Raw genomic sequence first — 14,735 nt, forward strand, 5'->3', positions numbered from 1 at the left:
GGAACAAAACACAAGCAGCTGAAAACACTGGTTCTCTTTGGGGACGGGAGTGGAAGGGTGCGGTTTTGCAAGTGAAAGAAAAAGAATAAACTTGAACAAAGGAAAATTGGGTAGTGATGTTCCAAGATTCAGAAAATGTAAGCTCTGGTCTAGGTTCTTTGGAAGGTCAGGCCCAAGCACAAACGCAAGTCAAGGACAAGGTCTGCGTGCCATTTCTGTGTCTCTCTCTTTAATATCTTTCCATTTTCCCCTTTATTCTCTGACTATAAATATATCCAAGTCTTTTGTGTGCTAAAAAAAACCCCCTCTGTTGCCCTTGTGACCTTGTTTAGCTATAAGCTAGCTCTCTTCTCTTTGAAAACTTAATTTTTTAAGTGGCAAAGGAATTAATGCATGCACATGCCAGTAAAAATGGAAACAGCACAGGAAGCCCAACATAAATAATGAAAGCCTTCTTTCCTGCCTACCACCTTCCCCTGGTCCCGTTCCCTGGACCCCAGAGCTTTAAAATGACCCTGCCTCTCTTTTTTTTTTTCTGGCAGGTAGCCACATGTCTCTAAATGCCACGTTTATACCTGGTCCTTCGCTTGCATATTTTGCCTTCTCCGTATGAAAGCTCTGGCCTGTAGCTCATGTATTCCACCCCTCTGCCCTCACCCTGCTTCACACAAACTGTGTCTTTAAACATTTGAAATTCTCTTCTTTTTAAACTTTATTGCTGTAGCAAGATTCTAAACCATGCATTTCCTGTTTACAGTGGCTTTTACATTTTTGTTGGTCCCATGTCTGCTCAGTTACCAGCAGCAGCCCAGCCTCTCTACCTACGCTGCCCACCTGAACCCCGTTTCAGAGGCAGCCACTTCTAAATGCCAGGTGTGCAGAGGGAACCCCTGGGAATCTACTGAAATGCAAACCCTGGTAGAAGGGCTGCAAGGGCCTGAGAATCTGCATCCCTAACAAGCTTACAGGTGATGCTGAGCCATGCGCCGCACTCGAGTAACGCCGTTCAGGGCTGGCAAAGGGCCCCCAGTCATAGGGGCTTGGGTTCTGAGGCAGGAGTTTAGTTCCGTTGGGGACTGAGATGCAGACCAGGAGTGGGAGGCCCAAGTGCTGCCGTGGGGACTGGGCCGGCAGGACAGGGAGGTGAGTGGCAGTCTCTGCCCTTCCCACACCAGGTTCTTCACCTGGACCCACACTCCCAAAGCCTTTGTGCCCCCCTGCCCCTGGCAAAGGAATCCTTATCCAAAGCCTCCCTGGTGGCCTGGTCTGGCTTTCCAGGTGCAGGATAAACCCCACGACAACCCTGTGACACAGACTCGCTGCTCACAGGCAGGTGATCTACCCCCTGTGTCCTTGACGTGTCTGTCCTCGTCGTCAACCTCATTCCCAGCTGCTCCCGCGAGGTCATGGCCCATGATGACAGCATACTCCAAATTCAAGTATCTGGTTCCACCCTTACAGGTTGCCTCTGTTCTGGAAACACAAGTAAGGAAGGACTGGGGGCAGCCACCATGGAAGTCATACATCTTTCTTAGCTCGGGTTTTCCCAGGCGCAGATGCTGAGACGAGATGAGGCATCAAGGACAGTCTATTTGGGGTGATCCCAGGAAACCCCAGGATGGGGGATGCAGTGAGAAGGACAGAGAAGGCATCCACAGAAGACGTGAAGTCTTAATCTCTCTGAGCAACTCCAGGAATAAATACAAAACACACTTCAGAGGGTCCCGCCTGAGAGCTGAGAGGCAGGGCGCTGGGGCGTTATTTCCACAACTCCTTGCCCGAGAGTTGCTGGGGGAGGGGTGGATTCCCTGGCACTTGAGGCAGCTGTGAAGGGGAAGAGTGGGTTCTGACAGCGAGAGAGAGGCCCCTGACTATTTCAGACGGCCACTCAGGGGTGGAGGGTGGGGTTCCTCAGGTCAGCACCTGCGGCCTGCCGACGCCTCCTTGACCCTGTCTGCACCTCAGACACCAGGGCGAGGGGGGAGGCGAGGCAGGGGTCCTGGGGTGTGGGGACCCCTGACCTGGGATCCCTGGGGCTCTGCACTGTGGAACCATCGGGGTTCCGGGTCTGTTCCTCCACGGAAGCCACCCTGCGCCCTGATCGGCGGCCCCATTTCCCCAGGAATGTGTGTCAAGGACACGGATCTGTGGGGAGGAGCCATCTGGAGGGGCTATTTCCAAAGGCACTATTTTAAGGCTGTCCTTCAGTCCACCACATCCTGACACTGGGTATATTTAGCATCGTCCATAGACGGGGCTAATGGATTTTTAGTTGCAAATCATTGTGATTCAAACCACCGCAGCCTTTTTCTTTAATTGCAACTGAGGTGCGCGCGCGCACACACGCACACACACACACACACACACAACACACCCGTTAATAGCTCCCTTATATTTATACGCAGAAAATGCTTCCAATAAAAGCCACTCTGGTTAAACTTACAAGCCTTGGCTATTGAACGGCCTATCTGTCGGGGGAGGGGTGCGCTGCAGGTGCTCGCGGACGGCCTCCGCACTGTGCGTGAAATGCACATCTCTTCGGTCAAAGAAAAGAACGCGCGGAAGGTGTTTTCAATTGACAGCCCAGACAGGAGTCATTTAACACGCCATTCTTTGCCTCCCGCTTCTGTGGGCGCAGCGCACTGCCGAATTGCCTGACTGCATACAAATTTCTACCGTCCCTTCTGTTAATATGGTTCCTTTTCATCCCGTGAATTAATCTCCTCTTGCCAGCACCACAAAAAAACCTCCCAAAACTGCAGAGTAACAAGTTCCACCGTCAGGAATCAAAACTGCAGTAGACTTGGGCTTCCCGGTGGGAGTCCCATTCCGAGGCAGCCCCCACGCGCCACACCGATGAACTGCGGGGAAAACAGGAGTGACGCACGCGGTCAAAAGCGGCGTCCACAGATGTCCCCTTTGCCCTGTGGCCACCATGCCACAGCTGGACTCCCCACTTCCTCTGGTGTCCGACTGCTGAGATTCTGGGCCTTGGCCTCGCCATGCCGAGGTACTAGTCCAGACATCGAACCCTCCGCTGTTTTTAAGATCGGTTGGCTGCCTGGTGTCCTGGCCCCGCCTTGGCTCCACCCCAGGCCGGACCCACATTCTCTGAGGGTAGATAGCGGGTCTTACACCTTTCTGTGTCCTGGCAGCATCTCACACAACGCCTGACGCGGCGGGGACTCGGAAAACGCAGGCGGAGCGCGCCCACGGCGCACGTGAGCGCACCTCAGAGGAAGGCAGCCCAGCCAGGGCGGAGCTCCCCTGGGGGCGCAGCCCGCACAGGCCAGGCCCGGCCCTGCTTGCCTTGATAGGATGGAGTCATCCACCTAGGAAACGTGGGGACAGGGGCTCCGGTGACTGAGCACTGACAGCAGTGGCTCTCACAGCTGGTGGTGACACCAACACCATCACCAGGAACCAGTTAGAAATGCAAACCCTCGGGCCTCTCTCGGACCCGGAAACTCCGCGGGGTGGGGCCCAGCAGTCTCCGCTTAAACGCGACTCCCAAGCGAGTCCAGGGCATGATGAAGTCTGAGAACCTCTGCTCGAGATCGCGGGCCCAGGCGCAGGAGCCAGACAGCCTGAGCTACGGGTCACAGCTGTGGGACCTCAAACAGGCTCCTCAACACCCCCGTGCCTCAGTTTCCCTGCCTGAAAAAGGGAGAGATCTTAGTCTGTATTTTCCCCAAAGCAGGCCTATGTGGGTGAAAGTAGTGTATTTGGGGGGTGATCCTCAAAAGAGGGGGAGTAAAACAGGGAACTCAGCCGGAACAGATCCTGAGTGGCAGTGGGGGTCAATTCCACTGACGTCTCTGTAAGACAGTGGGGGGATCGACACCCCAGCCCTGGTCACTGTGGCCAGCCCATCGGTGACTCTGAGGTGTGTTCTCCAAACCCCCCTCCTTCCTTGGTTGAGGGTGTCAGTGCCCCGACGCCCACAGAATGTGGCAGAATAAAAGTGACAAATGCATGTGCCTCCTGCAAGTCTCGTAGAAGCAACAAGGTCTCAGCCAGGGCAGGGGCGTCGTGCCCTGCCGACCACCACGCGGGCCCGATGGTTGTTTCTGCGTGGCCAGCGCGGCAACCAGCCACCCTGCATGGCAGCGTGACGGCAAACACCCAGGTGCTGCTGTGAGTTAGGCTCCCTCGGAGGCCCGTCCTGGGACAAGAATTCCAGTGCGAGTGGTTAATTTGGGGGGTGGCCCCGGGAGGCGATCCCAGGAGGCCACTCAGGGACGTGGGGAAGTGAGTCGGGGAAAGGGAGGAGGCCCACGCAGGGTGCTTTTTTGCACAGGACTCCACGAGGGTAGCTGTCCCACTGGGGTCTCTGAGAGACGCTGTCCCACCCTCACTGACGAGGACGCTGGGACCCTTTCCACCAACTCCCCATTTGTCCTCAGCAAAGGGCTGACGCTCCAGCATTCCAGGCCCCCCACCCCATGCAGATGCCCACAGGCGGAGCTGAGAGTGTTCACCACGTAACTTGCAGGTGGAGGCAAGCCCCATGCCATCTGGGTGGGCACCCGCCACCTCTGCTGCCCGCGTCGGGGACATGTGGGGCGGTGAGCAAGCAGGAAAGGCCGAAGGTGTTACCAAGATCCCGGCACAGCTGTGCTCGGTTCTGTGTGGGTGAGCTTGTCAGCAGAAAGGTACCCACCCCGTGACGTCCACCGAGCCTGCAATGGGGCGCTGTGGTGGGGGAGCCCCATTCTCTTCCCTCCCATGCTCGGAAAGGAGAAGTGCGAGAAGTGTCCCGTGAGAAGGACATTGTCTCTGTCCCTCTCCTGGCAGCTGGGGCAGTGGGATGACTCTAACCATGCCCCCCAACACACACAGACACACACATACACATCAGTGTCTCAGATACTAGAAGCTCTCGATTCCAAAGGAAAAAGGAGAAGAGTACCTTCTGTTGTAGCCATGCAGGTGTGGCGCTTGGTGCATGGATCTTCCCTCAGGAAAGGACCCGCTGGTCAGCCGGGAGAAGTGCCGTGAGTGATGGCCACGGCTGCCAGTGCCTTTGGTTGGCCTCGGCTTCCACATGCCGGCCTTGTGCTTGCCAGGCAGCCCCAGCGGGCAACCGAGCAGCGAGGGCCCCTTGTGGACCATTCGCCCAGCAGGCAGCTCTCCGTGGGGTTGGCCAGGACTTGGGTCCCGGGCATGGCAGCTGGATGTCCTCCCTGCTCCATCCTACTGCTCGGTCTTCTATTGTTCATAGGTGGGACCCCTCAGTGCGCCTGCAGGGCACCCGCGTGCGGAGAGAGAGCGAGAGAGAGGGCTGGCCGCATCACTGGCAGAGGCCCAGAGACCGTGCAGCTCCCGTATTCAGGAACTACTGCGAATCTCAGGAAGCGGGTAGCAGAGCGCGAACCCAATGCAGGCTCCTTTTGTGCGTGGGTTCCCGCAACTGTGCGGGGCCCTCAGGCCAGCCTTAATTTGGTTTTTGGATTCGTGGCTGCAGGGAGCAGGTGAGCACCGCAGATGCCTGCCACGTTGCTGTGCACGCCACACGGGGATGGGTTTGCTTTGCCCCTGACGGCAGAGAAAGGAAGGCACCTGGGAGGCGGGGGGAGGTGTTGATCACGCTCACGTCTTCCGTGGAATCTATTAAAATACTCAGCAGCCGAGGGAGATGAAACAGACCAGAGGGAGCCCTGAGGGTCTCTGAGACCACGGGACCCAGGATGCCACAGAACCACGGGGCCGGGCCACGGGCTTTAAGAGGAGCCGGGAAGCCGAGCCCAGCAAGCGGAGCTTCCTGAGCGTTGGGTGAGGCTCTGGGGCTGGGGCAGGTGTCTGCAGGGGAGTGGCGGGGCCCATGGCAGGGCCTAGCCCTTCTTTTCCTCCTGCTTTAACCAAAGTGGCCCCGTTTATATCCGTTGGCTATTGGGGTCCCACTTGGAATCCACTATTCAGGAATCCGCTGCCTGGACTCCCTGAGCATCCTCTGAGCAGCGGGTGGCTGTGGGTGGTGGGCTGTCCCTGCACCCTTTCCTTGGTGCCCAGCAGCTGCCTGAGTGAGCAGGTCTGCAGGGTCTCGGCTCGGCCACAGAAGGCCTCCCGAGTCGTCCTGGCCGGGCGGAGGAACACCACCCGCCGCAGCAGGCCTCGCGCCCCTCAGTCTCCGTGAGTCCCGCGGTGTCACGTGATCTCCCAGTGGCAGACGGCGTGAACGTGGCCCCCGCATCTCTCTGGAGTGGTGCGGACGGGTCACCGGGAAGATCCAATGAGTCCACAAGCACCAGGACCTCCTCCGGAAGCTTTCACTCACGCATGGTGGGTGGGAGCGGGGGCGGGGGGGGGGCGGGGCGGCGGCGGGGAACGGCCTCAAAGGCTTCGGGCCGGATCCAGTTCACAAGTGGATAGGCTTTGGCCTGTGCAGTCTTTGAAAACATCGACACACCGTATTTAACAATCAGATTTCACCTTTGAACGTCTGGCCCTTGTGGAAGAAAGGGGCCGCTTTCGGCAGCCCGGGCCCTGTTTCCTGCGGCCGCCGGACGCACCTGGAGCAGCGTCGCAGGCGCCGCCTCTCCCTGGCGCACAGGTTCCCGTGCAGCACGGCCCCACTCAGCCCACGTCACTCACCTTGTGCTGCGCCTGGGCCCCGTGAACCGCTGCACTGGCACTGGTGACACTCCGAGAGTCCCCGGATGTCTCCCCGTGGAGTGACGACCTCAGACGTCACTGAGCAAATCCCGCCTCTCTCCTCGTGCGTCTCCAGCCAGGGCCGAGAACTATCTGAGTTTGCGTAATAGTAGAGTCCAGTATGTAATCTCTTCCCCAAGAGAGATGTTTGTGACGGAAGTGTGTGCCGTGACGGAGGTTTTTAGGTCCAGCCTCCCTCGGGGGGAAGGGCTCACACCTTGCTTGCACCTGCCACCAACCCAGAGGAGCACTCCCTGGGCCCAGTCCTGGGGCCTCGGATCTCTGCACCCCATTCTCTCTCCCTGGCTCTGTCTGTCTCTCTCTGCAAGATGAATACAGCAACAGGCCTGCGTGGCGGATTATCTCATTAGCAGAGCCCTCACAGGACAAGAGTCGATGAATGCTAAGCATGTCCGTAATTACGTCCTTGGTTCCAGGCCAGAGCCCTGTCTCCCAACCCGGCTGCTCGCCAGCCCGAGGAGGAGACCACAGGCGTCCGCAGCCCCACCCGGAGGACGCGGCGCCCCAGCCCCCTGCTCGGAGGAGCGAGCTATTTCTGAGTGTGTATGTGGGAAGGGTGGGAAGACGGAAAGAAAAGTGAGAAAATGTATGTAAGCAAATATTTCAAGAGAAGAGGGGGCAGCTCATCCTTAAACAGCATTGTAACATCATCGACCAGATCCTGCCAGACCCCCAAATGAACAGCGGGGCCCTGGGTCCCTTGGTAGCCCAGCGAGACACTGGCGAGTGCCAGCTCCAGTCCCCGTGCGGCCGGGAAGTCCTCAGGAAGGTGAAGCCGGTCTCGGTGCCCTTGGCACCTGCCTGGGAATGACTGGCTGGCCCGAAGCTGCAGACGAAGAGGGTGCTCTATTCCACCCCGGCCTCTTGGCCGGCCGGCGGGCGTCTGGGATGTAACGTGTTTACGGCGCTGCCCAAAGGACTGCAGTGCGCTGCGCTTACCGGAACAAAGGGCGAGGCGAGGCAGGAAGGGGAGGCGTCGAGCGAGGAGTGAATTTTGCTCTCTGATATATTAGCAGGAAAGACAGCCGGGGAGGCTGAGCTGAACAAGAGTCGCTTCTTCCTGCCAATTCCTTTCCCGTCTACACACTCAGCAGAGTCTCCAGCTCCCCGTCTCCTGTGGTCCTCCCCCACCTTCCAGGGGAGACCTGGGCAGTGACGGGGGCGGCTCTGAGTGACAGGTGGAGGAAGGGGCCTGCGAGGAGGACACGCCGAGAGCGAGCCGCGTCTGATGCCAGCGGGCGACAGAGGCCCACAAAGGACTCAGAGCCGGTGACATTGCACCAGAAACCACTTTCAGACTTGAGACTATGTCGACACGCAGGCTTTTCTTTGTTTCAGTCGTTTTGGAAAGTACATAAGTCTACTTCTGGTTTACATTTCTGATTCATGTTCCAGTTTAAAAAATGTTGGATTTGGTTCTATTGGGATTTAGCAAATTCACTTTTTTTTTTTTTTTTTACTGGGTTTGGCGTTCAGCTGGCTTGAGGGTCAGACCCCGTCACACTGAGACTCGGTAACATGCGTTTCAACGTGGAAAGCTCGATGGAGCCAAATAGTCTAGTTATTGATCCGCACAATTAAAATATCAGAAGGTAATGGATGGGAAGGATCTGGCAGAGCTTGTATGTGCCCGCGGGGACCTGAGACGAGGCAGCGCAGGGGCTCATGCTTTATGACGAGCTGGGAACAGGCGGTGGCCATGCCGGCACCTCACCATGGGCCTCACCCCTCGGGGCCTTCAGGTGCGTTGATGGGCGTCAGCCGCTCGTGTGTGGACCAGGACAGTCCGAAGTCCTGGATTTCCTTCAGGGGCAGACGCTGTGGGCGCCCCGCTGAGATCCCTTGACAGCGCAACGCTCCTGTCCTCCGGCTGCAAAGGGCACACAGCTGTCCCCTCCCCAGCACTGGCCTCGGCCTAAGGGACCCAAGCCACCCCCACAACTTTCACCTCTCCTGAGGTTACAAGTCACCCGGACTCCCACGCACCCCGCCAATGGGGGAGGAATGTGGGATTACAGAGCTCCGCATGCACCATGAGGACAGCCCGAGGTGGTCCCCAGCTGAAACCGGACCTTGCCTAGCTCCTTCCCTGGCTCCGTCCCGCTTCCCCGAGAGCACCCCGAGCCAGAACCCCGCCTCCGGGTCTTCTTTGTTCCCAGTACTTCCGGCTCAGCGTGCCCACTGCGTCCTCCAGTCCTGCCCGGCCCAGTCCGGGTGTCCACTGAACTCCCGCCCATTATCTTAGCCTGAGGCTCCAGGGGCCTGAGAAGGGTTTTTGGTTCCACAGATGGACCCCGCTCTCCCGGACTGGCGCCCATGAACCCCTAGGGGCTGCTGAGGGGCCTGGAGGCGAGTAGATGTTTCTAGTTATAACGAGCACAAGGCAAGATCAAAGTGACACTGGATTTCTTCCCTTGCTGGAAAGAATTCCTCTTCAAGTAACAATTCCCACCCACCCCCCTCGCTTGCATCCTAAAGTCCAAAAGAAAAATGGAACAATAGAAAATGCCTCAACCCAGCAATTCTATCACCAGCTCTTAGGCTGTTTCTTCTCTCGGCTCCCCCCACCCCAACGTGCTCTGCCTCCCCTTGGGCACCTCCCACGCAGCTGGAAAGGCCGTTGAATCTAGGGCGAAATGAGCGAGACCACACAACTGTGTTGCCACAGGGGAACTCCCTTCCAGGGTGCCCATGGGTCAGCCCCTCTGCCATAGTGGCCATAGTGACCACTATGCAGTTTGCTTGGTAGAGTAGAATCCCGTAATAATGCAGGGGCGTGGAGCTACACTAGGAAAAAATACCAGGGGCTGCAGCCTTCTGGGTCAGGCTGAGGACACACACACCGATCCCTCGCCCTCGGTTGGGGTGGGGGGCGGTCAGACTCCATGCCTGCCCCTGCCAACCACGCGGTGGGCAGAGGGGCACTTCAGATAGCGAGTAAGTAAATAATTGTTGACCGTCGGCAATGAAAGCAATGTGTCTGGGCTGGGATGAGCTTGGGAAAATCTTTTGTAACAGAAGCTGCTGATGCTCCGCCTGAGGTCTTTTCCCCACAGCACAGAAATTGCTCAGCTGTGAGTGGGAGAAACAGGAAGTGCAGGAGAGAAAGGCGGTTACCAGCAACCAAGGGGGATGGGAAGACGTGGGTGATGCCCAGCTCTTTATTCTGCTCTAAGACTCCTCTGAGCCTGGCTCAGTAGGTTCCTCCTCGGGGAGTTCCCAGTGGGTGGGAGCCCCCAGAATCCCCCAGGGCAACTGGTCATCCACGCAGCCTTCATTGACTTTCCTCCCTTCCCTCTCTTCCTGTCCCCACTTGTCTCTGCTGCCTGAGATCCCCTCTGCATCCTGCATCCTAGTCCTCACGCTGGGTCTGCTTTGGGAAACCCAAATAAGACAACATGAATCCATTCGTCCATCCCCACCCATCCTCCTGTGACCCCGCCCCACCCCCTCAGGTTCCAGCACTGTCCTGGGCAGGAGGAAGATCAAGAAAGTGCAAAGCCGAGTGAGTTGGTCTTCCTGCTCCCGGGATCCCTCAGTCTACCTGGATCTGACACGCACCCCAGGATGGGGCAGCGCCGGCACAGGCCGAGGCACACGGCACTACGAGATCACAGAGGACAGCTAACTCAGCCCGGGGGGCCAGGAGCTTCGGAGGGGGGAGGCCACGTGTATGCCTGTCTTGTGGGACCGAGCAGCGCACTGGAGTGACGCCGTACCTACTGCAGAGGAGGGTTGGCCTACAAGGTAAACACCTGATGCCGTGGAAAGCACACTTTTGATACTAGAATCTCTTTCAGCCTAGCACCCCTGAGAGAACGGAAGGTGGATGGGCATGGGGGCGCAGACACGGGTGGCTGTTAGATCTCTGGCTGTCGGCTGAGTGGGTCTGCGTGGGCGGGTGGAGGCCAGATGGTGAGACCCACTCAACGTCATTCTAGGGATCTGGGGCCTTGTCCTGTGGGCTTGTGGCAGCCGCCAGGGGTTGCTGAGCACAGGAGCGAGGGGCTGAAATGATCTCCCGAAACATTCCCATAGTCGGGTCTCACTTTTTAATCTGCTCTGTTCATAGGTAAAACTTTGTTTTTACCGATGCATTTAGACAACGTACCTTTAAAGTGGATATTAACATAGTTGGATGGATGACGACCCTATTGTAACTGTTTTCTATTTGTTGTTCTTAATTTTGGGTGCTTTAAAAAATCACCCCCTCTTTTTCTGCCTTCTCTGACTTCGAGCCTTTTACATGATTCCATCTTATCTTCTTTCTTAGCATATCAACTACATTTCTTTCTTTCTTTTTTTTCAAGATTTTATTTATTTATTTTTAGAGAGGGAAGGGAGGGAGATAGAGAGAGAGAGAAACATCAATGTGCGGTTGCTGGGGGTTATGGCCTGCAACCCAGGCATGTGCCCTGGCTGGGAATCGAACCTGCGACACTTTGGTTCACAGCCCGCACTCAATACACTGAGCTACGCCCTCCAGGGCTACAACTACATTTCTTTAAGAAACTTGTTTAGTGGTTACCCTAGACTTCAGCAATACGCATTTACAACGAATTCAAGTCTACTTTCGAATAACAGCTTACCGCTTCACAGGCAGAACCGGTGCCTTTAGCAAAGTATTCCCAGTTCCTCACTCCCTTTCCTCACTGCCATTCACGTCACTCAGAGTGACCTCAGAGTGTGAACCTGAACCAGCAGGACGTGGAGTGAGGCAATAATAACCTGGGAGGACTCTGAAATCTTGGAGGCGAGAGCTGGTATGCGGTAACTTTACAAAGATGCTAAAATCATTCTACCCATCCCTTACCAGACCCCTTTGCAAAGTGACTTTGCTTTTCCTCAAAGAGGAAAAACATTTCTTTCTCCATCCTTAGAATATGGGCGTGTCCACATAACACGTTAACCAATGGGATGTTGGCCAATGTGACCCAAGCAGGGACTCAAAAGGTACCTGGGACTTGACCTCTGGTCACTGGTGCATAAAAGCTCACAGCAGCAGCATCCCCGCTGAGAGCTAAACTGAGTTTTGTCACCAAGAAACAAAGAAAGCCTCCCTTTTACGTGTTCTGGGTGGCATCCTGGGTGGTTTGGACCTGTCGCTCTCACAGCGAAGTCCCCTCTTCCGCCCGGCTGCCTGCACACCGGCCTCATCCATCACAGGCGCTGTGGCCACTGTGGAGGCGGCCAGCAGACAGCCCTCTGTCCACCCGCCTTGTAATGGCATTAGGAAAACCCTGGCTCCAGTCGCCGTTCTCTGGGCCTCGCTATTCCAGAACGGTCACTGACCTATATCCGTTTTACGAAGAGACAGCCGGGACGCAGTGCACTTTCCGCCACGCCCCCACCGCACACTCCCACCTAAACAGCCAGCTGGCGGGGCCCGGGGAGGAGTGGCCGATGGCTCATGCATGATTAGGGATGCAGGAGAGAGCCCAGAGGAGCACCCAGACGTCCTTGGAAGTCAGACAGGGGGAAGCAGGCTCGCCAGCGGCGGGGGACACGCCTCCCTCCCGGCTCCCAGGGCCCAGCTCCTGCTCCTTCCCGTCCGCCTCTGGCACCGGCAGCACTGAGTCACCGCATCGCCACGTATAAAAATTTAAGGAGTCTGCTGTCTCGGAGAAATGAATCCCAGACCATTTATAAAGACTTCCGCCCCCACGGTTGTTCTTTCTTTCTGCTCTCTCCCAACCTTTACTCGCCGGAGAAGGCTTCTCACTGGAGTGTGTTCCTAAGAAAGCTTTAGGCGAGGCGTAGATGTTGCTGAGTGTACTCCTGAGCTGGGACAGGTGTAGCTGCCCAGGTGGAAGCCCACCTGGCCTGTTTGAGGGGCTGGATGGCTGTCTTATGACAGGTCTAGAGCCCTTCAAAGGCCCTCTGTGACTCAGGCCAGAACTCCCCATGGTTTTGCCCAAGAGACTCGGGGAGCAGCCAGCAGGCTTCACGGGAAGGCACGAAGGATGGGAGGAGCCCAATGCCCACCCCAGTGCCCTGTCCTTGGCCACAGCTGCCCCTGCGTCAGGACCTGTGCAGCTCAGGGTCGTGGCGGGGGAGGTGTCCAAGCCACCCCTCGGAGCATCCAACCTGGAGGGGCAGGCGGGGAATCAGGTTACCGGGCTGGGCTCTCACTGGGGAGAGTCAACACCAAGATTCGTGCTGGGGCCCTAGCGCTGTGATGGGCGGATGGCCCACGCAGTACACCTGACCAGGAGGCTGCGTGGCTTCGCGGGAGAAACACGGCCTTGAGTGCAGACAGGCTGAAACTATAGCTATGTGACCTTGGCCGAGTCACCTGACCTTGATGAGGCTCAGTTTTCTCACCTGTTTAATGGGGATTGCTGTCAGGCTTAAAGGGAACAGTACAAGTAAGGCAGCTGCCATATAAACACTCAGCCAAAGAAAGCACAAGCCATCGGTGCTGTGAATATTATTATACCTATGATTATCACTGCTACTATTGTTATTCCTAATGACAGAGACACCAGATCGGATGTGGCCAGTGTGTGAGCTGCAGCCCGAGAACAGCAGTGCGGCGCTGGGCACGCAGGCACTGAGGACAAGCCTGTGGAGTGCGGGAGGTGGGGGGTGGCGGGCGGGGGCAGCTTCTCAGAGCCAGGCTCTCTGAAGCTCTCCTTCTGGCCCAGCCCGAACGTTGCCCCTCTGCTCCTTTCCTGTGAAAGAGCCCCACCCCAGACCCCTGGCAAGTCCGCAGGCCCCCGCCTCAGTTTACCTGCATGTGTGTCTGACAGGGAGTGGGTGGTAGCATTTGGCTGTGGCAGGCTGGCTGTGTCCACTTCCTGTGCCACGGGGTCAACTGAAGACCCTGAGTGTCTCTCTCTGTCCTGGTCTCGGAGTGGGCAGTCTCCGGGGTTGCCCGGGGGTGGCGGGAGAGCTTTGGCCCACTCAGCACAGCAGCTGCTGCCCTGTGCACAGCACCCTAACGGAGGGGGAGGAAACAGACAATAAAACCAAATCAGCCATTCCATGAATGGCCGGGCAGGAGCAGGCACAGGCTCCGTTCATTAGCAGGAGCAGTCCCGGTTATTATCTTCAATCCATGGACAAGTCTTTATGGTATTTTAATCTGCGCTGATCACTGCTGGCGGGCCCGGGATCTGATTCAGAAGTCAGCTCTGCAGCTTCAGGATCGCAGCGCGCTGACAAAGTGCCAGTGCGGAAACCGCCCCCGGGGCCCTGGCTCTGGCCCCGTGGGACGGATGCTGGGCCTGGACGGCCAGGGGTCCGAGTCTGAACTCTGCTTTAGCCACGAGCTATCTGGTGACCATCGGGAAGGCATCCAAAGGTGGCTTTGTGGGGGCTCTTCCCAAGGACCCCGGAGAGGAGGGGCTGGGTGCGGGGAGTGTACCTGGGTGAGGGGCTGGGGAGACTGAGGCAGGGAGGGAGGAAGCACAACGATGGGAGTTGCGGGAGAGCATGGGTGGGCACGAATCCCTGGCCCTTCACCTCCGGCTGGGCACAGCTCCGGGCCCCCGTCCCCACGATGAACTGACTCTCGATCTTTTGCCTTCTCTTACCTCCCCGCCCCAACTGCCGTTTCCTGGGGTTCTCTCCCAAATCAGCTGCCTGCATGCATCCCCTTGTCTCGGAGTCTGCGTGCGGGAGGTCACAAAAGGAGCCGGTAGCAGAGCTGAAATCTGACCCCGAATCCAGTTGACCCCGGAAGGATGTCCTTCCAACCGTGGCTCCGGCCGGGTCTTCCAGGTGTTTCTGCCTGTGTTACCTGGTTCCCAGCCCCTTCACCTTCCCACGGTCGCCTTTCTCCCAGGGTCTTCTCTAGTTTCCCGTCACCCCCACCCTGACTTCCTGGCCTTGCTTGGGGACCACACGCTGAGCTGGGAGCTCTCGTTGGGAGAGCGTGGGAAACCCTCCCCGCCCGAGACTGGGGGCGTGTAATTACTCGTGGCTGTGGTTTGCCTGTGGCCTGGAGTTTTCCAGGCTCTGGGCGATCGTCGAGGCACCACCTGCCGGCCCCGCTGTGATGTGGCCACAGGAAATTGCCTCTGTGTTTCCTTGGCTCCCTCCACGGTGCCTCTGAA

Source organism: Phyllostomus hastatus, unplaced genomic scaffold, assembly GCF_019186645.2.
Source record: "Phyllostomus hastatus isolate PE091 unplaced genomic scaffold, TTU_PhHast_1.1 phas_scaffold_129, whole genome shotgun sequence".
In the NCBI taxonomy this organism is placed as follows: Eukaryota; Metazoa; Chordata; class Mammalia; order Chiroptera; family Phyllostomidae; genus Phyllostomus; species Phyllostomus hastatus.